At 52.6% G+C, this 20,359-nt stretch overlaps 11 non-coding genes across 11 annotated transcripts; 6 read left to right on the top strand and 5 right to left on the bottom strand.

The window, feature by feature from the left end:
• Positions 1–2,119: 2,119 nt before the first annotated feature.
• TRNAG-GCC (transfer RNA glycine (anticodon GCC)) lies at positions 2,120–2,190 on the top strand. The gene has a single exon. It is a non-coding gene; the product is annotated as a tRNA-Gly (tRNA).
• Positions 2,191–2,586: 396 nt separating this feature from the next.
• Positions 2,587–2,660, bottom strand: TRNAN-GUU (transfer RNA asparagine (anticodon GUU)). The gene has a single exon. It is a non-coding gene; the product is annotated as a tRNA-Asn (tRNA).
• A 1,703-nt stretch (positions 2,661–4,363) lies between these two features.
• On the top strand, positions 4,364–4,434 carry TRNAG-GCC (transfer RNA glycine (anticodon GCC)). Its single transcript has one exon. It is a non-coding gene; the product is annotated as a tRNA-Gly (tRNA).
• A 2,157-nt stretch (positions 4,435–6,591) lies between these two features.
• Positions 6,592–6,662, top strand: TRNAG-GCC (transfer RNA glycine (anticodon GCC)). Its single transcript has one exon. It is a non-coding gene; the product is annotated as a tRNA-Gly (tRNA).
• A 2,174-nt stretch (positions 6,663–8,836) lies between these two features.
• On the top strand, positions 8,837–8,907 carry TRNAG-GCC (transfer RNA glycine (anticodon GCC)). Its single transcript has one exon. It is a non-coding gene; the product is annotated as a tRNA-Gly (tRNA).
• A 396-nt stretch (positions 8,908–9,303) lies between these two features.
• On the bottom strand, positions 9,304–9,377 carry TRNAN-GUU (transfer RNA asparagine (anticodon GUU)). Its single transcript has one exon. It is a non-coding gene; the product is annotated as a tRNA-Asn (tRNA).
• Positions 9,378–13,311: 3,934 nt separating this feature from the next.
• Positions 13,312–13,382, top strand: TRNAG-GCC (transfer RNA glycine (anticodon GCC)). Its single transcript has one exon. It is a non-coding gene; the product is annotated as a tRNA-Gly (tRNA).
• Positions 13,383–13,778: 396 nt separating this feature from the next.
• Positions 13,779–13,852, bottom strand: TRNAN-GUU (transfer RNA asparagine (anticodon GUU)). The gene has a single exon. It is a non-coding gene; the product is annotated as a tRNA-Asn (tRNA).
• A 4,415-nt stretch (positions 13,853–18,267) lies between these two features.
• On the bottom strand, positions 18,268–18,341 carry TRNAN-GUU (transfer RNA asparagine (anticodon GUU)). Its single transcript has one exon. It is a non-coding gene; the product is annotated as a tRNA-Asn (tRNA).
• Positions 18,342–20,044: 1,703 nt separating this feature from the next.
• TRNAG-GCC (transfer RNA glycine (anticodon GCC)) lies at positions 20,045–20,115 on the top strand. The gene has a single exon. It is a non-coding gene; the product is annotated as a tRNA-Gly (tRNA).
• Positions 20,116–20,186: 71 nt separating this feature from the next.
• TRNAW-CCA (transfer RNA tryptophan (anticodon CCA)) lies at positions 20,187–20,258 on the bottom strand. The gene has a single exon. It is a non-coding gene; the product is annotated as a tRNA-Trp (tRNA).
• Between the last annotated feature and the right edge of the window lie 101 nt (positions 20,259–20,359).

Here is a 20,359-nt window from a genome sequence, read left to right as displayed (position 1 = left end):
AAAAAAATGTCAAAGAGTGACCCCGACGTGATTTGAACACGCAACCTTCTGATCTGGAGTCAGACACCCTACCGTTGCGCCACGAGGTCCCTGTGCATGCAGTTCTCAGCCCCGGATCAAGAAATGCTTCTGTGCCTTTTATTGGCCCTCAGTACGCCTGTGGTTAAAGTAGAAGGCTTGGTGGCCCGTTTCCAGTCCTATTGGTGGAAATGACTAGAGGTGAAGAGATGAGAGAAGATAGAAATGTTGAGATAGAGCATGTCACGCAGGCAAAGCGAGAGCTCTAAGAGCAAAGCCAGACAGCTGTGTTTTAATTCAGGACTTGATGTAGGCAAAAGCATACGTCCCTGGGTGGGCTTGAACCACCAACCTTTCGGTTAACAGCCAAACGCGCTAACCGATTGCGCCACAGAGACCAACCACCGCAGTGAGCGTGTTGGGACTCAATATATGTTTTTACCTTTGTGCTCCTGCCTGCAGCTCTAAGGTCCTGGCATAAGACAGGTAGGCTTAGACTCCATTGTGACATGTCTTACTTCTCTTAGAAGAAGGTTCTGAGTTGCCAGGCAGCTTATCTTCTGCCGGGCACACTTTCCTTTGCAGGCTTTCAGGTTGTGAATCCAGCACTGCTTAGGTGTCCATGTCAGACATGAGCAGCTCATTGAGCCCCACTGTGTGTTTTTTGTGGAGATACAACTCTCAGACTAGAGGGAGCAGGCGGGAAGTGGGTGAGACTCACACAGGGTGGGTGGGGCAGTTAAAGGATGTTATCTAATAGTGTAATCGAGGAGTTGGGTTTTTTGTGCACTACACTTTAACCAGCGATTCTTTCTAAAAGGAAATCCCAGGGCAGTACCCGCAATGAGTGGCATCCCCACACACGAGGTTGCATTGTGGTAGCTGTTCCCTGAGCCCCTAGCCCCTGTCCCCATGTCGCCCTTTCTCCTCGTGTAACTCACCTCAGGTTCGGTGGCTCTGATACTTGCTGCTTCTGCGCGATCATCCCCATGATCTGGGCCTTTGTACGAAATGTCATGTAAGATGACTTTATTCAGCACAGCGTTTGTCATTTGCTTGGTTGTCCTGTCACTGTTGGATGTTTTCTTGCGCAGACTACTGTCTAATGGTGGGAAGGCCACGAGACACGTGACTTTTCTCTTTCCTTGTTAGCATAGTTTCCTGCCACTGTCTTGTTGTGCTGCCTGCCTGTGAGACACGTGTCTTGCCCATCTCAGCTCCACTGTGGCATGTTAGATATGTCTTTGAGCAGAGTCCCGGTCCCAGAGCTGCTGCCTTCTCTGCACTCTGGCTTGTAAGACTGCAGGCAAAGGCCCTCCCTGGCCCCTCAGCCAGATAGATACATTTACCTGCAGGGCTCAGCTTTGGTGAAAGATATTGGCGAGAGAGAGGAAAGGGGACGGCCCGTGGTGCACCCCCTATTTTGCATAGAACCACAGCCTCCTGGGAGGGCAGAGACATGAGGGTTCTCAGGGAAAGCCCTCCCAGGAGTGTTGAAGGGCAGGACGTGAAACACAGCAATCCCGGAATGGCCTGGTCTAAGATGCCTGTGCAATAGGCCTGGCCCTAGGCTTCCGGGGCTCTTCCTCGGCAGAGGCCCCAGTGGTATGAGCCCGACCAGGGCTGTGCCCGACCAGGGCTGTAGGGCGCGTTGGGAGCGCGTTAGGGACGCGAAAGAGGGCGCAGGGCGCAGAACTCTGCCCGTTTCTCCCCAGGATTTTGGGGAGGACAGGGAATCTGGCCAGGTCAGTGACTAGGCTTTCCCAGAAGGAAAGTCCAGTGACAGTGGCATGTTGTGAAACACAAGATTGCTGGTGGTCTGGAGGGTGCTTTCTGTCAGCCACTTCTCCCGGGAGCAGCCAGAGAGCAGGCTGATGTCGTGCTCTGTCAAGCACAACACTGGCCCCAAACCACTGTCCTTAGCAAAAGCAGAAACATTCATAGTTTCAGTCTCCTGCATCTGATTCCTGCCATCAGCATGTGAACGTTTGGCAGTCCAAGGCTTGCCATGCAAACTTTGTTCATAGGTGTCCCATGCGAATGCATGGGCCTCATCACTACTGTCTACGGCAGGGCTCTCTGCTCAGCCTATGTAAGTGAAGCATTGGTGGTTCAGTGGTAGAATTCTCGCCTGCCACGCGGGAGGCCCGGGTTCGATTCCCGGCCAATGCAAAGCGCCCTTCTTTTGGCTTTGCTTTAGAAGTCAGAGATATAGACTTGGTGGGGGAAAAAATGTCAAAGAGTGACCACGCCGTGATTTGAACACGCAACCTTCTGATCTGGAATCAGACGCGCTACCGTTGCGCCACGAGGTCCCTGTGCATGCAGTTCTCAGCCCCGGATCAAGAAATGCTTCTGTGCCTTTTATTGGCCCTCAGTACGCCTGTGGTTAAAGTAGAAGGCTTGGTGTCCCGTTTCCAGTCCTATTGGTGGAAATGACTAGAGGTGAAGAGATGAGAGAAGATAGAAATGTTGAGATAGAGCATGTCACGCAGGCAAAGCGAGAGCTCTAAGAGCAAAGCCAGACAGCTGTGTTTTAATTCAGGACTTGATGTAGGCAAAAGCATACGTCCCTGGGTGGGCTTGAACCACCAACCTTTCGGTTAACAGCCGAACGCGCTAACCAATTGCGCCACAGAGACCAACCACCGCAGTGAGTGTGTTGGGACTCAATATATGTTTTTACCTTTGTGCTCCTGCCTGCAGCTCTAAGGTCCTGGCATAAGACAGGTAGGCTTAGACTCCATTGTGACATGTCTTACTTCTCTTAGAAGAAGGTTCTGAGTTGCCAGGCAGCTTATCTTCTGCCGGGCACACTTTCCTTTGCAGGCTTTCAGGTTGTGAATCCAGCACTGCTTAGGTGTCCATGTCAGACATGAGCAGCTCATTGAGCCCCACTGTGTGTTTTTTGTGGAGATACAACTCTCAGACTAGAGGGAGCAGGCGGGAAGTGGGTGAGACTCACACAGGGTGGGTGGGGCAGTTAAAGGATGTTATCTAATAGTGTAATCGAGGAGTTGGGTTTTTTGTGCACTACACTTTAACCAGCGATTCTTTCTAAAAGGAAATCCCAGGGCAGTACCCGCAATGAGTGGCATCCCCACACCCGAGGTTGCATTGTGGTAGCTGTTCCCTGAGCCCCTAGCCCCTGTCCCCATGTCGCCCTTTCTCCTCGTGTAACTCACCTCAGGTTCGGTGGCTCTGATACTTGCTGCTTCTGCGCGATCATCCCCATGATCTGGGCCTTTGTACGAAATGTCATGTAAGATGACTTTATTCAGCACAGCGTTTGTCATTTGCTTGGTTGTCCTGTCACTGTTGGATGTTTTCTTGCGCAGACTACTGTCTAATGGTGGGAAGGCCACGAGACACGTGACTTTTCTCTTTCCTTGTTAGCATAGTTTCCTGCCACTCTCTTGTTGTGCTGCCTGCCTGTGAGACACGTGTCTTGCCCATCTCAGCTCCACTGTGGCATGTTAGATATGTCTTTGAGCAGAGTCCCGGTCCCAGAGCTGCTGCCTTCTCTGCACTCTGGCTTGTAAGACTGCAGGCAAAGGCCCTCCCTGGCCCCTCAGCCAGATAGATACATTTACCTGCAGGGCTCAGCTTTGGTGAAAGATATTGGCGAGAGAGAGGAAAGGGGACGGCCCGTGGTGCACCCCCTATTTTGCATAGAACCACAGCCTCCTGGGAGGGCAGAGACATGAGGGTTCTCAGGGAAAGCCCTCCCAGGAGTGTTGAAGGGCAGGACGTGAAACACAGCAATCCCGGAATGGCCTGGTCTAAGATGCCTGTGCAATAGGCCTGGCCCTAGGCTTCCGGGGCTCTTCCTCGGCAGAGGCCCCAGTGGTATGAGCCCGACCAGGGCTGTGCCCGACCAGGGCTGTAGGGCGCGTTGGGAGCGCGTTAGGGACGCGAAAGAGGGCGCAGGGCGCAAAACTCTGCCCGTTTCTCCCCAGGATTTTGGGGAGGACAGGGAATCTGGCCAGGTCAGTGACTAGGCTTTCCCAGAAGGAAAGTCCAGTGACAGTGGCATGTTGTGAAACACAAGATTGCTGGTGGTCTGGAGGGTGCTTTCTGTCAGCCACTTCTCCCGGGAGCAGCCAGAGAGCAGGCTGATGTCGTGCTCTGTCAAGCACAACACTGGCCCCAAACCACTGTCCTTAGCAAAAGCAGAAACATTCATAGTTTCAGTCTCCTGCATCTGATTCCTGCCATCAGCATGTGAACGTTTGGCAGTCCAAGGCTTGCCATGCAAACTTTGTTCATAGGTGTCCCATGCGAATGCATGGGCCTCATCACTACTGTCTACGGCAGGGCTCTCTGCTCAGCCTATGTAAGTGAAGCATTGGTGGTTCAGTGGTAGAATTCTCGCCTGCCACGCGGGAGGCCCGGGTTCGATTCCCGGCCAATGCAAAGCGCCCTTCTTTTGGCTTTGCTTTAGAAGTCAGAGATATAGACTTGGTGGGGAAAAAAATGTCAAAGAGTGACCCCGACGTGATTTGAACACGCAACCTTCTGATCTGGAGTCAGACACCCTACCGTTGCGCCACGAGGTCCCTGTGCATGCAGTTCTCAGCCCCGGATCAAGAAATGCTTCTGTGCCTTTTATTGGCCCTCAGTACGCCTGTGGTTAAAGTAGAAGGCTTGGTGGCCCGTTTCCAGTCCTATTGGTGGAAATGACTAGAGGTGAAGAGATGAGAGAAGATAGAAATGTTGAGATAGAGCATGTCACGCAGGCAAAGCGAGAGCTCTAAGAGCAAAGCCAGACAGCTGTGTTTTAATTCAGGACTTGATGTAGGCAAAAGCATACGTCCCTGGGTGGGCTTGAACCACCAACCTTTCGGTTAACAGCCAAACGCGCTAACCGATTGCGCCACAGAGACCAACCACCGCAGTGAGCGTGTTGGGACTCAATATATGTTTTTACCTTTGTGCTCCTGCCTGCAGCTCTAAGGTCCTGGCATAAGACAGGTAGGCTTAGACTCCATTGTGACATGTCTTACTTCTCTTAGAAGAAGGTTCTGAGTTGCCAGGCAGCTTATCTTCTGCCGGGCACACTTTCCTTTGCAGGCTTTCAGGTTGTGAATCCAGCACTGCTTAGGTGTCCATGTCAGACATGAGCAGCTCATTGAGCCCCACTGTGTGTTTTTTGTGGAGATACAACTCTCAGACTAGAGGGAGCAGGCGGGAAGTGGGTGAGACTCACACAGGGTGGGTGGGGCAGTTAAAGGATGTTATCTAATAGTGTAATCGAGGAGTTGGGTTTTTTGTGCACTACACTTTAACCAGCGATTCTTTCTAAAAGGAAATCCCAGGGCAGTACCCGCAATGAGTGGCATCCCCACACCCGAGGTTGCATTGTGGTAGCTGTTCCCTGAGCCCCTAGCCCCTGTCCCCATGTCACCCTTTCTCCTCGTGTAACTCACCTCAGGTTCGGTGGCTCTGATACTTGCTGCTTCTGCGCGATCATCCCCATGATCTGGGCCTTTGTACGAAATGTCATGTAAGATGACTTTATTCAGCACAGCGTTTGTCATTTGCTTGGTTGTCCTGTCACTGTTGGATGTTTTCTTGCGCAGACTACTGTCTAATGGTGGGAAGGCCACGAGACACGTGACTTTTCTCTTTCCTTGTTAGCATAGTTTCCTGCCACTGTCTTGTTGTGCTGCCTGCCTGTGAGACACGTGTCTTGCCCATCTCAGCTCCACTGTGGCATGTTAGATATGTCTTTGAGCAGAGTCCCGGTCCCAGAGCTGCTGCCTTCTCTGCACTCTGGCTTGTAAGACTGCAGGCAAAGGCCCTCCCTGGCCCCTCAGCCAGATAGATACATTTACCTGCAGGGCTCAGCTTTGGTGAAAGATATTGGCGAGAGAGAGGAAAGGGGACGGCCCGTGGTGCACCCCCTATTTTGCATAGAACCACAGCCTCCTGGGAGGGCAGAGACATGAGGGTTCTCAGGGAAAGCCCTCCCAGGAGTGTTGAAGGGCAGGACGTGAAACACAGCAATCCCGGAATGGCCTGGTCTAAGATGCCTGTGCAATAGGCCTGGCCCTAGGCTTCCGGGGCTCTTCCTCGGCAGAGGCCCCAGTGGTATGAGCCCGACCAGGGCTGTAGGGCGCGTTGGGAGCGCGTTAGGGACGCGAAAGAGGGCGCAGGGCGCAGAACTCTGCCCGTTTCTCCCCAGGATTTTGGGGAGGACAGGGAATCTGGCCAGGTCAGTGACTAGGCTTTCCCAGAAGGAAAGTCCAGTGACAGTGGCATGTTGTGAAACACAAGATTGCTGGTGGTCTGGAGGGTGCTTTCTGTCAGCCACTTCTCCCGGGAGCAGCCAGAGAGCAGGCTGATGTCGTGCTCTGTCAAGCACAACACTGGCCCCAAACCACTGTCCTTAGCAAAAGCAGAAACATTCATAGTTTCAGTCTCCTGCATCTGATTCCTGCCATCAGCATGTGAACGTTTGGCAGTCCAAGGCTTGCCATGCAAACTTTGTTCATAGGTGTCCCATGCGAATGCATGGGCCTCATCACTACTGTCTACGGCAGGGCTCTCTGCTCAGCCTATGTAAGTGAAGCATTGGTGGTTCAGTGGTAGAATTCTCGCCTGCCACGCGGGAGGCCCGGGTTCGATTCCCGGCCAATGCAAAACGCCCTTCTTTTGGCTTTGCTTTAGAGGTCAGAGATATAGACTTGGTGGGGAAAAAAATGTCAAAGAGTGATCCCGACGTGATTTGAACACGCAACCTTCTGATCTGGAGTCAGACGCGCTACCGTTGCGCCACGAAGTCCCTGTGCATGCAGTTCTCAGCCCCGGATCAAGAAATGCTTCTGTGCCTTTTATTGGCCCTCAGTACGCCTGTGGTTAAAGTAGAAGGCTTGGTGGCCCGTTTCCAGTCCTATTGGTGGAAATGACTAGAGGTGAAGAGATGAGAGAAGATAGAAATGTTGAGATAGAGCATGTCACGCAGGCAAAGCGAGAGCTCTAAGAGCAAAGCCAGACAGCTGTGTTTTAATTCAGGACTTGATGTAGGCAAAAGCATACGTCCCTGGGTGGGCTTGAACCACCAACCTTTCGGTTAACAGCCAAACGCGCTAACCGATTGCGCCACAGAGACCAACCACTGCAGTGAGCGTGTTGGGACTCAATATATGTTTTTACCTTTGTGCTCCTGCCTGCAGCTCTAAGGTCCTGGCATAAGACAGGTAGGCTTAGACTCCATTGTGACATGTCTTACTTCTCTTAGAAGAAGGTTCTGAGTTGCCAGGCAGCTTATCTTCTGCCGGGCACACTTTCCTTTGCAGGCTTTCAGGTTGTGAATCCAGCACTGCTTAGGTGTCCATGTCAGACATGAGCAGCTCATTGAGCCCCACTGTGTGTTTTTTGTGGAGATACAACTCTCAGACTAGAGGGAGCAGGCGGGAAGTGGGTGAGACTCACACAGGGTGGGTGGGGCAGTTAAAGGATGTTATCTAATAGTGTAATCGAGGAGTTGGGTTTTTTGTGCACTACACTTTAACCAGCGATTCTTTCTAAAAGGAAATCCCAGGGCAGTACCCGCAATGAGTGGCATCCCCACACCCGAGGTTGCATTGTGGTAGCTGTTCCCTGAGCCCATAGCCCCTGTCCCCATGTCGCCCTTTCTCCTCGTGTAACTCACCCCAGGTTCGGTGGCTCTGATACTTGCTGCTTCTGCGCGATCATCCCCATGATCTGGGCCTTTGTATGAAATGTCATGTAAGATGACTTTATTCAGCACAGCGTTTGTCATTTGCTTGGTTGTCCTGTCACTGTTGGATGTTTTCTTGCGCAGACTACTGTCTAATGGTGGGAAGGCCACGAGACACGTGACTTTTCTCTTTCCTTGTTAGCATAGTTTCCTGCCACTGTCTTGGTGTGCTGCCAGCCTGTGAGACACGTGTCTTGCCCATCTCAGCTCCACTGTGGCATGTTAGATATGTCTTTGAGCAGAGTCCCGGTCCCAGAGCTGCTGCCTTCTCTGCACTCTGGCTTGTAAGACTGCAGGCAAAGGCCCTCCCTGGCCCCTCAGCCAGATAGATACATTTACCTGCAGGGCTCAGCTTTGGTGAAAGATAATTGGCGAGAGAGAGGAAAGGGGACGGACCGTGGTGCACCCCCTATTTTGCATAGAACCACAGCCTCCTGGGAGGGCAGAGACTTGAGGGTTCTCAGGGAAAGCCCTCCCAGGAGTGTTGAAGGGCAGGACGTGAAACACAGCAATCCCGGAATGGCCTGGTCTAAGATGCCTGTGCAATAGGCCTGGCCCTAGGCTTCCGGGGCTCTTCCTCGGCAGAGGCCCCAGTGGTATGAGCCCGACCAGGGCTGTGCCCGACCAGGGCTGTAGGGCGCGTTGGGAGCACGTTAGGGAAGCGAAAGAGGGCGCAGGGCGCAGAACTCTGTCCGTTTCTCGCCCGGATTTTGGGGAGGACAGGGAATCTGGCCAGGTCAGTGACTAGGCTTTCCCAGAAGGAAAGTCCAGTGACAGTGGCATGTTGTGAAACACAAGATTGCTGGTGGTCTGGAGGGTGCTTTCTGTCAGCCACTTCTCCCGGGAGCAGCCAGAGAGCAGGCTGATGTTGTGCTCTGTCAAGCACAACACTGGCCCCAAACCACTGTCCTTAGCAAAAGCAGAAACATTCATAGTTTCAGTCTCCTGCATCTGATTCCTGCCATCAGCATGTGAACGTTTGGCAGTCCAAGGCTTGCCATGCAAACTTTGTTCATAGGTGTCCCATGCGAATGCATGGGCCTCATCACTACTGTCTACGGCAGGGCTCTCTGCTCAGCCTATGTAAGTGAAGCATTGGTGGTTCAGTGGTAGAATTCTCGCCTGCCACGCGGGAGGCCCGGGTTCGATTCCCGGCCAATGCAAAGCGCCCTTCTTTTGGCTTTGCTTTAGAAGTCAGAGATATAGACTTGGTGGGGGAAAAAATGTCGAAGAGTGACCACGCCATGATTTGAACACGCAACCTTCTGATCTGGTGTCAGACGCGCTACCGTTGCGCCACGAGGTCCCTGTGCATGCAGTTCTCAGCCCCGGATCAAGAAATGCTTCTGTGCCTTTTATTGGCCCTCAGTACGCCTGTGGTTAAAGTAGAAGGCTTGGTGTCCCGTTTCCAGTCCTATTGGTGGAAATGACTAGAGGTGAAGAGATGAGAGAAGATAGAAATGTTGAGATAGAGCATGTCACGCAGGCAAAGCGAGAGCTCTAAGAGCAAAGCCAGACAGCTGTGTTTTAATTCAGGACTTGATGTAGGCAAAAGCATACGTCCCTGGGTGGGCTTGAACCACCAACCTTTCGGTTAACAGCCGAACGCGCTAACCGATTGCGCCACAGAGACCAACCACCGCAGTGAGTGTGTTGGGACTCAATATATGTTTTTACCTTTGTGCTCCTGCCTGCAGCTCTAAGGTCCTGGCATAAGACAGGTAGGCTTAGACTCCATTGTGACATGTCTTACTTCTCTTAGAAGAAGGTTCTGAGTTGCCAGGCAGCTTATCTTCTGCCGGGCACACTTTCCTTTGCAGGCTTTCAGGTTGTGAATCCAGCACTGCTTAGGTGTCCATGTCAGACATGAGCAGCTCATTGAGCCCCACTGTGTGTTTTTTGTGGAGATACAACTCTCAGACTAGAGGGAGCAGGCGGGAAGTGGGTGAGACTCACACAGGGTGGGTGGGGCAGTTAAAGGATGTTATCTAATAGTGTAATCGAGGAGTTGGGTTTTTTGTGCACTACACTTTAACCAGCGATTCTTTCTAAAAGGAAATCCCAGGGCAGTACCCGCAATGAGTGGCATCCCCACACCCGAGGTTGCATTGTGGTAGCTGTTCCCTGAGCCCCTAGCCCCTGTCCCCATGTCGCCCTTTCTCCTCGTGTAACTCACCTCAGGTTCGGTGGCTCTGATACTTGCTGCTTCTGCGCGATCATCCCCATGATCTGGGCCTTTGTACGAAATGTCATGTAAGATGACTTTATTCAGCACAGCGTTTGTCATTTGCTTGGTTGTCCTGTCACTGTTGGATGTTTTCTTGCGCAGACTACTGTCTAATGGTGGGAAGGCCACGAGACACGTGACTTTTCTCTTTCCTTGTTAGCATAGTTTCCTGCCACTGTCTTGTTGTGCTGCCTGCCTGTGAGACACGTGTCTTGCCCATCTCAGCTCCACTGTGGCATGTTAGATATGTCTTTGAGCAGAGTCCCGGTCCCAGAGCTGCTGCCTTCTCTGCACTCTGGCTTGTAAGACTGCAGGCAAAGGCCCTCCCTGGCCCCTCAGCCAGATAGATACATTTACCTGCAGGGCTCAGCTTTGGTGAAAGATATTGGCGAGAGAGAGGAAAGGGGACGGCCCGTGGTGCACCCCCTATTTTGCATAGAACCACAGCCTCCTGGGAGGGCAGAGACATGAGGGTTCTCAGGGAAAGCCCTCCCAGGAGTGTTGAAGGGCAGGACGTGAAACACAGCAATCCCGGAATGGCCTGGTCTAAGATGCCTGTGCAATAGGCCTGGCCCTAGGCTTCCGGGGCTCTTCCTCGGCAGAGGCCCCAGTGGTATGAGCCCGACCAGGGCTGTAGGGCGCGTTGGGAGCGCGTTAGGGACGCGAAAGAGGGCGCAGGGCGCAGAACTCTGCCCGTTTCTCCCCAGGATTTTGGGGAGGACAGGGAATCTGGCCAGGTCAGTGACTAGGCTTTCCCAGAAGGAAAGTCCAGTGACAGTGGCATGTTGTGAAACACAAGATTGCTGGTGGTCTGGAGGGTGCTTTCTGTCAGCCACTTCTCCCGGGAGCAGCCAGAGAGCAGGCTGATGTCGTGCTCTGTCAAGCACAACACTGGCCCCAAACCACTGTCCTTAGCAAAAGCAGAAACATTCATAGTTTCAGTCTCCTGCATCTGATTCCTGCAATCAGCATGTGAACGTTTGGCAGTCCAAGGCTTGCCATGCAAACTTTGTTCATAGGTGTCCCATGCGAATGCATGGGCCTCATCACTACTGTCTACGGCAGGGCTCTCTGCTCAGCCTATATAAGTGAAGCATTGGTGGTTCAGTGGTAGAATTCTTGCCTGCCACGCGGGAGGCCCGGGTTCGATTCCCGGCCAATGCAAAGCGCCCTTCTTTTGGCTTTGCTTTAGAAGTCAGAGATATAGACTTGGTGGGTAAAAAAATGTCAAAGAGGGACCCCGACGTGATTTGAACACGCAACCTTCTGATCTGGAGTCAGACGCGCTACCGTTGCGCCACGAGGTCCCTGTGCATGCAGTTCTCAGCCCCGGATCAAGAAATGCTTCTGTGCCTTTTATTGGCCCTCAGTACGCCTGTGGTTAAAGTAGAAGGCTTGGTGTCCCGTTTCCAGTCCTATTGGTGGAAATGACTAGAGGTGAAGAGATGAGAGAAGATAGAAATGTTGAGATAGAGCATGTCACGCAGGCAAAGCGAGAGCTCTAAGAGCAAAGCCAGACAGCTGTGTTTTAATTCAGGACTTGATGTAGGCAAAAGCATACGTCTCTGGGTGGGCTTGAACCACCAACCTTTCAGTTAACAGCCGAACGCGCTAACCGATTGCGCCACAGAGACCAACCACCGCAGTGAGCGTGTTGGGACTCAATATATGTTTTTACCTTTGTGCTCCTGCCTGCAGCTCTAAGGTCCTGGCATAAGACAGGTAGGCTTAGACTCCATTGTGACATGTCTTACTTCTCTTAGAAGAAGGTTCTGAGTTGCCAGGCAGCTTATCTTCTGCCGGGCACACTTTCCTTTGCAGGCTTTCAGGTTGTGAATCCAGCACTGCTTAGGTGTCCATGTCAGACATGAGCAGCTCATTGAGCCCCACTGTGTTTTTTTTGTGGAGATACAACTCTCAGACTAGAGGGAGCAGGCGGGAAGTGGGTGAGACTCACACAGGGTGGGTGGGGCAGTTAAAGGATGTTATCTAATAGTGTAATCGAGGAGTTGGGTTTTTTGTGCACTACACTTTAACCAGCGATTCTTTCTAAAAGGAAATCCCAGGGCAGTACCCGCAATGAGTGGCATCCCCACACCCGAGGTTGCATTGTGGTAGCTGTTCCCTGAGCCCATAGCCCCTGTCCCCATGTCGCCCTTTCTCCTCGTGTAACTCACCCCAGGTTCGGTGGCTCTGATACTTGCTGCTTCTGCTGCGCGATCATCCCCATGATCTGGGCCTTTGTACGAAATGTCATGTAAGATGACTTTATTCAGCACGGCGTTTGTCATTTGCTTGGTTGTCCTGTCACTGTTGGATGTTTTCTTGCGCAGACTACTGTCTAATGGTGGGAAGGCCACGAGACACGTGACTTTTCTCTTTCCTTGTTAGCATAGTTTCCTGCCACTGTCTTGGTGTGCTGCCAGCCTGTGAGACACGTGTCTTGCCCATCTCAGCTCCACTGTGGCATGTTAGATATGTCTTTGAGCAGAGTCCCGGTCCCAGAGCTGCTGCCTTCTCTGCACTCTGGCTTGTAAGACTGCAGGCAAAGGCCCTCCCTGGCCCCTCAGCCAGATAGATACATTTACCTGCAGGGCTCAGCTTTGGTGAAAGATATTGGCGAGAGAGAGGAAAGGGGACGGCCCGTGGTGCACCCCCTATTTTGCATAGAACCACAGCCTCCTGGGAGGGGAGAGACATGAGGGTTCTCAGGGAAAGCCCTCCCAGGAGTGTTGAAGGGCAGGACGTGAAACACAGCAATCCCGGAATGGCCTGGTCTAAGATGCCTGTGCAATAGGCCTGGCCCTAGGCTTCCGGGGCTCTTCCTCGGCAGAGGCCCCAGTGGTATGAGCCCGACCAGGGCTGTGCCCGACCAGGGCTGTAGGGCGCGTTGGGAGCGCGTTAGGGACGCGAAAGAGGGCGCAGGGCGCAGAACTCTGCCCGTTTCTCCCCAGGATTTTGGGGAGGACAGGGAATCTGGCCAGGTCAGTGACTAGGCTGTCCCAGAAGGAAAGTCCAGTGACAGTGGCATGTTGTGAAACACAAGATTGCTGGTGGTCTGGAGGGTGCTTTCTGTCAGCCACTTCTCCCGGGAGCAGCCAGAGAGCAGGCTGATGTCGTGCTCTGTCAAGCACAACACTGGCCCCAAACCACTGTCCTTAGCAAAAGCAGAAACATTCATAGTTTCAGTCTCCTGCATCTGATTCCTGCCATCAGCATGTGAACGTTTGGCAGTCCAAGGCTTGCCATGCAAACTTTGTTCATAGGTGTCCCATGCGAATGCATGGGCCTCATCACTACTGTCTACGGCAGGGCTCTCTGCTCAGCCTATGTAAGTGAAGCATTGGTGGTTCAGTGGTAGAATTCTCGCCTGCCACGCGGGAGGCCCGGGTTCGATTCCCGGCCAATGCAAAGCGCCCTTCTTTTGCCTTTGCTTTAGAAGTCAGAGATATAGACTTGGTGGGGAAAAAAATGTCAAAGAGTGACCCCGACGTGATTTGAACACGCAACCTTCTGATCTGGAGTCAGACACCCTACCGTTGCGCCACGAGGTCCCTGTGCATGCAGTTCTCAGCCCCGGATCAAGAAATGCTTCTGTGCCTTTTATTGGCCCTCAGTACGCCTGTGGTTAAAGTAGAAGGCTTGGTGTCCCGTTTCCAGTCCTATTGGTGGAAATGACTAGAGGTGAAGAGATGAGAGAAGATAGAAATGTTGAGATAGAGCATGTCACGCAGGCAAAGCGAGAGCTCTAAGAGCAAAGCCAGACAGCTGTGTTTTAATTCAGGACTTGATGTAGGCAAAAGCATACGTCCCTGGGTGGGCTTGAACCACCAACCTTTCGGTTAACAGCCGAACGCGCTAACCGATTGCGCCACAGAGACCAACCACCGCAGTGAGCGTGTTGGGACTCAATATATGTTTTTACCTTTGTGCTCCTGCCTGCAGCTCTAAGGTCCTGGCATAAGACAGGTAGGCTTAGACTCCATTGTGACATGTCTTACTTCTCTTAGAAGAAGGTTCTGAGTTGCCAGGCAGCTTATCTTCTGCCGGGCACACTTTCCTTTGCAGGCTTTCAGGTTGTGAAACCAGCACTGCTTAGGTGTCCATGTCAGACATGAGCAGCTCATTGAGCCCCACTGTGTGTTTTTTGTGGAGATACAACTCTCAGACTAGAGGGAGCAGGCGGGAAGTGGGTGAGACTCACACAGGGTGGGTGGGGCAGTTAAAGGATGTTATCTAATAGTGTAATCGAGGAGTTGGGTTTTTTGTGCACTACACTTTAACCAGCGATTCTTTCTAAAAGGAAATCCCAGGGCAGTACCCGCAATGAGTGGCATCCCCACACCCGAGGTTGCATTGTGGTAGCTGTTCCCTGAGCCCATAGCCCCTGTCCCCATGTCGCCCTTTCTCCTCGTGTAACTCACCCCAGGTTCGGTGGCTCTGATACTTGCTGCTTCTGCTGCGCGATCATCCCCATGATCTGGGCCTTTGTACAAAATGTCATGTAAGATGACTTTATTCAGCACGGCGTTTGTCATTTGCTTGGTTGTCCTGTCACTGTTGGATGTTTTCTTGCGCAGACTACTGTCTAATGGTGGGAAGGCCACGAGACACGTGACTTTTCTCTTTCCTTGTTAGCATAGTTTCCTGCCACTGTCTTGGTGTGCTGCCAGCCTGTGAGACACGTGTCTTGCCCATCTCAGCTCCACTGTGGCATGTTAGATATGTCTTTGAGCAGAGTGCCGGTCCCAGAGCTGCTGCCTTCTCTGCACTCTGGCTTGTAAGACTGCAGGCAAAGGCCCTCCCTGGCCCCTCAGCCAGATAGATACATTTACCTGCAGGGCTCAGCTTTGGTGAAAGATATTGGCGAGAGAGAGGAAAGGGGACGGCCCGTGGTGCACCCCCTATTTTGCATAGAACCACAGCCTCCTGGGAGGGCAGAGACATGAGGGTTCTCAGGGAAAGCCCTCCCAGGAGTGTTGAAGGGCAGGACGTGAAACACAGCAATCCCGGAATGGCCTGGTCTAAGATGCCTGTGCAATAGGCCTGGCCCTAGGCTTCCGGGGCTCTTCCTCGGCAGAGGCCCCAGTGGTATGAGCCCGACCAGGGCTGTGCCCGACCAGGGCTGTAGGGCGCGTTGGGAGCGCGTTAGGGACGCGAAAGAGGGCGCAGGGCGCAGAACTCTGCCCGTTTCTCCCCAGGATTTTGGGGAGGACAGGGAATCTGGCCAGGTCAGTGACTAGGCTGTCCCAGAAGGAAAGTCCAGTGACAGTGGCATGTTGTGAAACACAAGATTGCTGGTGGTCTGGAGGGTGCTTTCTGTCAGCCACTTCTCCCGGGAGCAGCCAGAGAGCAGGCTGATGTCGTGCTCTGTCAAGCACAACACTGGCCCCAAACCACTGTCCTTAGCAAAAGCAGAAACATTCATAGTTTCAGTCTCCTGCATCTGATTCCTGCCATCAGCATGTGAACGTTTGGCAGTTCAAGGCTTGCCATGCAAACTTTGTTCATAGGTGTCCCATGCGAATGCATGGGCCTCATCACTACTGTCTACGGCAGGGCTCTCTGCTCAGCCTATGTAAGTGAAGCATTGGTGGTTCAGTGGTATAATTCTCGCCTGCCACGCGGGAGGCCCGGGTTCGATTCCCGGCCAATGCAAAGCGCCCTTCTTTTGGCTTTGCTTTAGAAGTCAGAGATATAGACTTGGTGGGGAAAAAAATGTCAAAGGGTGACCCCGACGTGATTTGAACACGCAACCTTCAGATCTGGAGTCAGACACGCTACCGTTGCGCCACGAGGTCCCTGTGCATGCAGTTCTCAGCCCCGGATCAAGAAATGCTTCTGTGCCTTTTATTGGCCCTCAGTACGCCTGTGGTTAAAGTAGAAGGCTTGGTGGCCCGTTTCCAGTCCTATTGGTGGAAATGACTAGAGGTGAAGAGATGAGAGAAGATAGAAATGTTGAGATAGAGCATGTCACGCAGGCAAAGCGAGAGCTCTAAGAGCAAAGCCAGACAGCTGTGTTTTAATTCAGGACTTGATGTAGGCAAAAGCATACGTCCCTGGGTGGGCTTGAACCACCAACCTTTCGGTTAACAGCCTAACGCGCTAACCGATTGCGCCACAGAGACCAACCACCGCAGTGAGCGTGTTGGGACTCAATATATGTTTTTACCTTTGTGCTCCTGCCTGCAGCTCTAAGGTCCTGGCATAAGACAGGTAGGCTTAGACTCCATTGTGACATGTCTTACTTCTCTTAGAAGAAGGTTCTGAGTTGCCAGGCAGCTTATCTTCTGCCGGGCACACTTTCCTTTGCAGGCTTTCAGGTTGTGAATCCAGCACTGCTTAGGTGTCCATGTCAGACATGAGCAGCTCATTGAGCCCCACTGTGTGTTTTTTGTGGAGATACAACTCTCAGAGTAGAGGGAGCAGGCGGGAAGTGGGTGAGACTCACAGTGGGTGGGGCAGTTAAAGGATGTTATCTAATAGTGTAATCGAGGAGTTGGGTTTTTTGTGCACTACACTTTAACCAGCGATTCTTTCTAAAAGGAAATCCCAGGGCAGTACCCGCAATGAGTGGCATCCCCACACCCGAGGTTGCATTGTGGTAGCTGTTCCCTGAGCCCATAGCCCCTGTCCCCATGTCGCCCTTTCTCCTCGTGTAACTCACCCCAGGTTCGGTGGCTCTGATACTTGCTGCTTCTGCTGCGCGATCATCCCCATGATCTGGGCCTTTGTACGAAATGTCATGTAAGATGACTTTATTCAGCACGGCGTTTGTCATTTGCTTGGTTGTCCTGTCACTGTTGGATGTTTTCTTGCGCAGACTACTGTCTAATGGTGGGAAGGCCACGAGACACGTGACTTTTCTCTTTCCTTGTTAGCATAGTTTCCTGCCACTGTCTTGGTGTGCTGCCAGCCTGTGAGACACGTGTCTTGCCCATCTCAGCTCCACTGTGGCATGTTAGATATGTCTTTGAGCAGAGTCCCGGTCCCAGAGCTGCTGCCTTCTCTGCACTCTGGTTTGTAAGACTGCAGGCAAAGGCCCTCCCTGGCCCCTCAGCCAGATAGATACATTTACCTGCAGGGCTCAGCTTTGGTGAAAGATATTGGCGAGAGAGAGGAAAGGGGACGGCCCGTGGTGCACCCCCTATTTTGCATAGAACCACAGCCTCCTGGGAGGGCAGAGACATGAGGGTTCTCAGGGAAAGCCCTCCCAGGAGTGTTGAAGGGCAGGACGTGAAACACAGCAATCCCGGAATGGCCTGGTCTAAGATGCCTGTGCAATAGGGCTGGCCCTAGGCTTCCGGGGCTCTTCCTCGGCAGAGGCCCCAGTGGTATGAGCCCGACCAGGGATGTGCCCGACCAGGGCTGTAGGGCGCGTTGGGAGCGCGTTAGGGACGCGAAAGAGGGCGCAGGGCGCAGAACTCTGCCCGTTTCTCCCCAGGATTTTGGGGAGGACAGGGAATCTGGCCAGGTCAGTGACTAGGCTTTCCCAGAAGGAAAGTCCAGTGACAGTGGCATGTTGTGAAACACAAGATTGCTGGTGGTCTGGAGGGTGCTTTCTGTCAGCCACTTCTCCCGGGAGCAGCCAGAGAGCAGGCTGATGTCGTGCTCTGTCAAGCACAACACTGGCCCCAAACCACTGTCCTTAGCAAAAGCAGAAACATTCATAGTTTCAGTCTCCTGCATCTGATTCCTGCCATCAGCATGTGAACGTTTGGCAGTCCAAGGCTTGCCATGCAAACTTTGTTCATAGGTGTCCCATGCGAATGCATGGGCCTCATCACTACTGTCTACGGCAGGGCTCTCTGCTCAGCCTATGTAAGTGAAGCATTGGTGGTTCAGTGGTAGAATTCTCGCCTGCCACGTGGGAGGCCCGGGTTCGATTCCGGCCAATGCAAAGCGCCCTTCTTTTGGCTTTGCTTTAGAAGTCAGAGATATAGACTTGGTGGGGAAAAAAATGTCAAAGAGTGACCCCGACATGATTTGAACACGCAACCGTCTGATCTGGAGTCAGACGCGCCACCGTTGCGCCACGAGGTCCCTGTGCATGCAGTTCTCAGCCCCGGATCAAGAAATGCTTCTGTGACTTTTATTGGCCCTCAGTACGCCTGTGGTTAAAGTAGAAGGCTTGGTGTCCCGTTTCCAGTCCTATTGGTGGAAATGACTAGAGGTGAAGAGATGAGAGAAGATAGAAATGTTGAGATAGAGCATGTCACGCAGGCAAAGCGAGAGCTCTAAGAGCAAAGCCAGACAGCTGTGTTTTAATTCAGGACTTGATGTAGGCAAAAGCATACGTCCCTGGGTGGGCTTGAACCACCAACCTTTCGGTTAACAACCGAACGCGCTAACCGATTGCGCCACAGAGACCAACCACCGCAGTGAGCGTGTTGGAACTCAATATATGTTTTTACCTTTGTGCTCCTGCCTGCAGCTCTAAGGTCCTGGCATAAGACAGGTAGGCTTAGACTCCATTGTGACATGTCTTACTTCTCTTAGAAGAAGGTTCTGAGTTGCCAGGCAGCTTATCTTCTGCCGGGCACACTTTCCTTTGCAGGCTTTCAGGTTGTGAATCCAGCACTGCTTAGGTGTCCATGTCAGACATGAGCAGCTCATTGAGCCCCACTGTGTGTTTTTTGTGGAGATACAACTCTCAGACTAGAGGGAGCAGGCGGGAAGTGGGTGAGACTCACACAGGGTGGGTGGGGCAGTTAAAGGATGTTATCTAATAGTGTAATCGAGGAGTTGGGTTTTTTGTGCACTACACTTTAACCAGCGATTCTTTCTAAAAGGAAATCCCAGGGCAGTACCCGCAATGAGTGGCATCCCCACACCCGAGGTTGCATTGTGGTAGCTGTTCCCTGAGCCCCTAGCCCCTGTCCCCATGTCGCCCTTTCTCCTCGTGTAACTCACCTCAGGTTCGGTGGCTCTGATACTTGCTGCTTCTGCGCGATCATCCCCATGATCTGGGCCTTTGTACGAAATGTCATGTAAGATGACTTTATTCAGCACAGCGTTTGTCATTTGCTTGGTTGTCCTGTCACTGTTGGATGTTTTCTTGCGCAGACTACTGTCTAATGGTGGGAAGGCCACGAGACACGTGACTTTTCTCTTTCCTTGTTAGCATAGTTTCCTGCCACTGTCTTGTTGTGCTGCCTGCCTGTGAGACACGTGTCTTGCCCATCTCAGCTCCACTGTGGCATGTTAGATATGTCTTTGAGCAGAGTCCCGGTCCCAGAGCTGCTGCCTTCTCTGCACTCTGGCTTGTAAGACTGCAGGCAAAGGCCCTCCCTGGCCCCACAGCCAGATAGATACATTTACCTGCAGGGCTCAGCTTTGGTGAAAGATATTGGCGAGAGAGAGGAAAGGGGACGGCCCGTGGTGCACCCCCTATTTTGCATAGAACCACAGCCTCCTGGGAGGGCAGAGACATGAGGGTTCTCAGGGAAAGCCCTCCCAGGAGTGTTGAAGGGCAGGACGTGAAACACAGCAATCCCGGAATGGCCTGGTCTAAGATGCCTGTGCAATAGGCCTGGCCCTAGGCTTCCGGGGCTCTTCCTCGGCAGAGGCCCCAGTGGTATGAGCCCGACCAGGGATGTGCCCGACCAGGGCTGTAGGGCGCGTTGGGAGCGCGTTAGGGACGCGAAAGAGGGCGCAGGGCGCAGAACTCTGCCCGTTTCTCCCCAGGATTTTGGGGAGGACAGGGAATCTGGCCAGGTCAGTGACTAGGCTTTCCCAGAAGGAAAGTCCAGTGACAGTGGCATGTTGTGAAACACAAGATTGCTGGTGGTCTGGAGGGTGCTTTCTGTCAGCCACTTCTCCCGGGAGCAGCCAGAGAGCAGGCTGATGTCGTGCTCTGTCAAGCACAACACTGGCCCCAAACCACTGTCCTTAGCAAAAGCAGAAACATTCATAGTTTCAGTCTCCTGCATCTGATTCCTGCCATCAGCATGTGAACGTTTGGCAGTCCAAGGCTTGCCATGCAAACTTTGTTCATAGGTGTCCCATGCGAATGCATGGGCCTCATCACTACTGTCTACGGCAGGGCTCTCTGCTCAGCCTATGTAAGTGAAGCATTGGTGGTTCAGTGGTAGAATTCTCGCCTGCCACGCGGGAGGCCCGGGTTCGATTCCCGGCCAATGCAAAGTGCCCTTCTTTTGGCTTTGCTTTAGAAGTCAGAGATATAGACTTGGTGGGGAAAAAAATGTCAAAGAGTGACCCCGACGTGATTTGAACACGCAACCTTCTGATCTGGAGTCAGACGCGCTACCGTTGCGCCACGAGGTCCCTGTGCATGCAGTTCTCAGCCCCGGATCAAGAAATGCTTCTGTGCCTTTTATTGGCCCTCAGTACGCCTGTGGTTAAAGTAGAAGGCTTGGTGTCCCGTT

Source organism: Pleurodeles waltl, chromosome 4_1, assembly GCF_031143425.1.
Source record: "Pleurodeles waltl isolate 20211129_DDA chromosome 4_1, aPleWal1.hap1.20221129, whole genome shotgun sequence".
Classification (NCBI taxonomy): Eukaryota; Metazoa; Chordata; class Amphibia; order Caudata; family Salamandridae; genus Pleurodeles; species Pleurodeles waltl.
The sequence above is the reverse complement of the archived record's forward strand: the minus strand, read 5'-3'. Positions and strand labels throughout refer to the sequence as shown.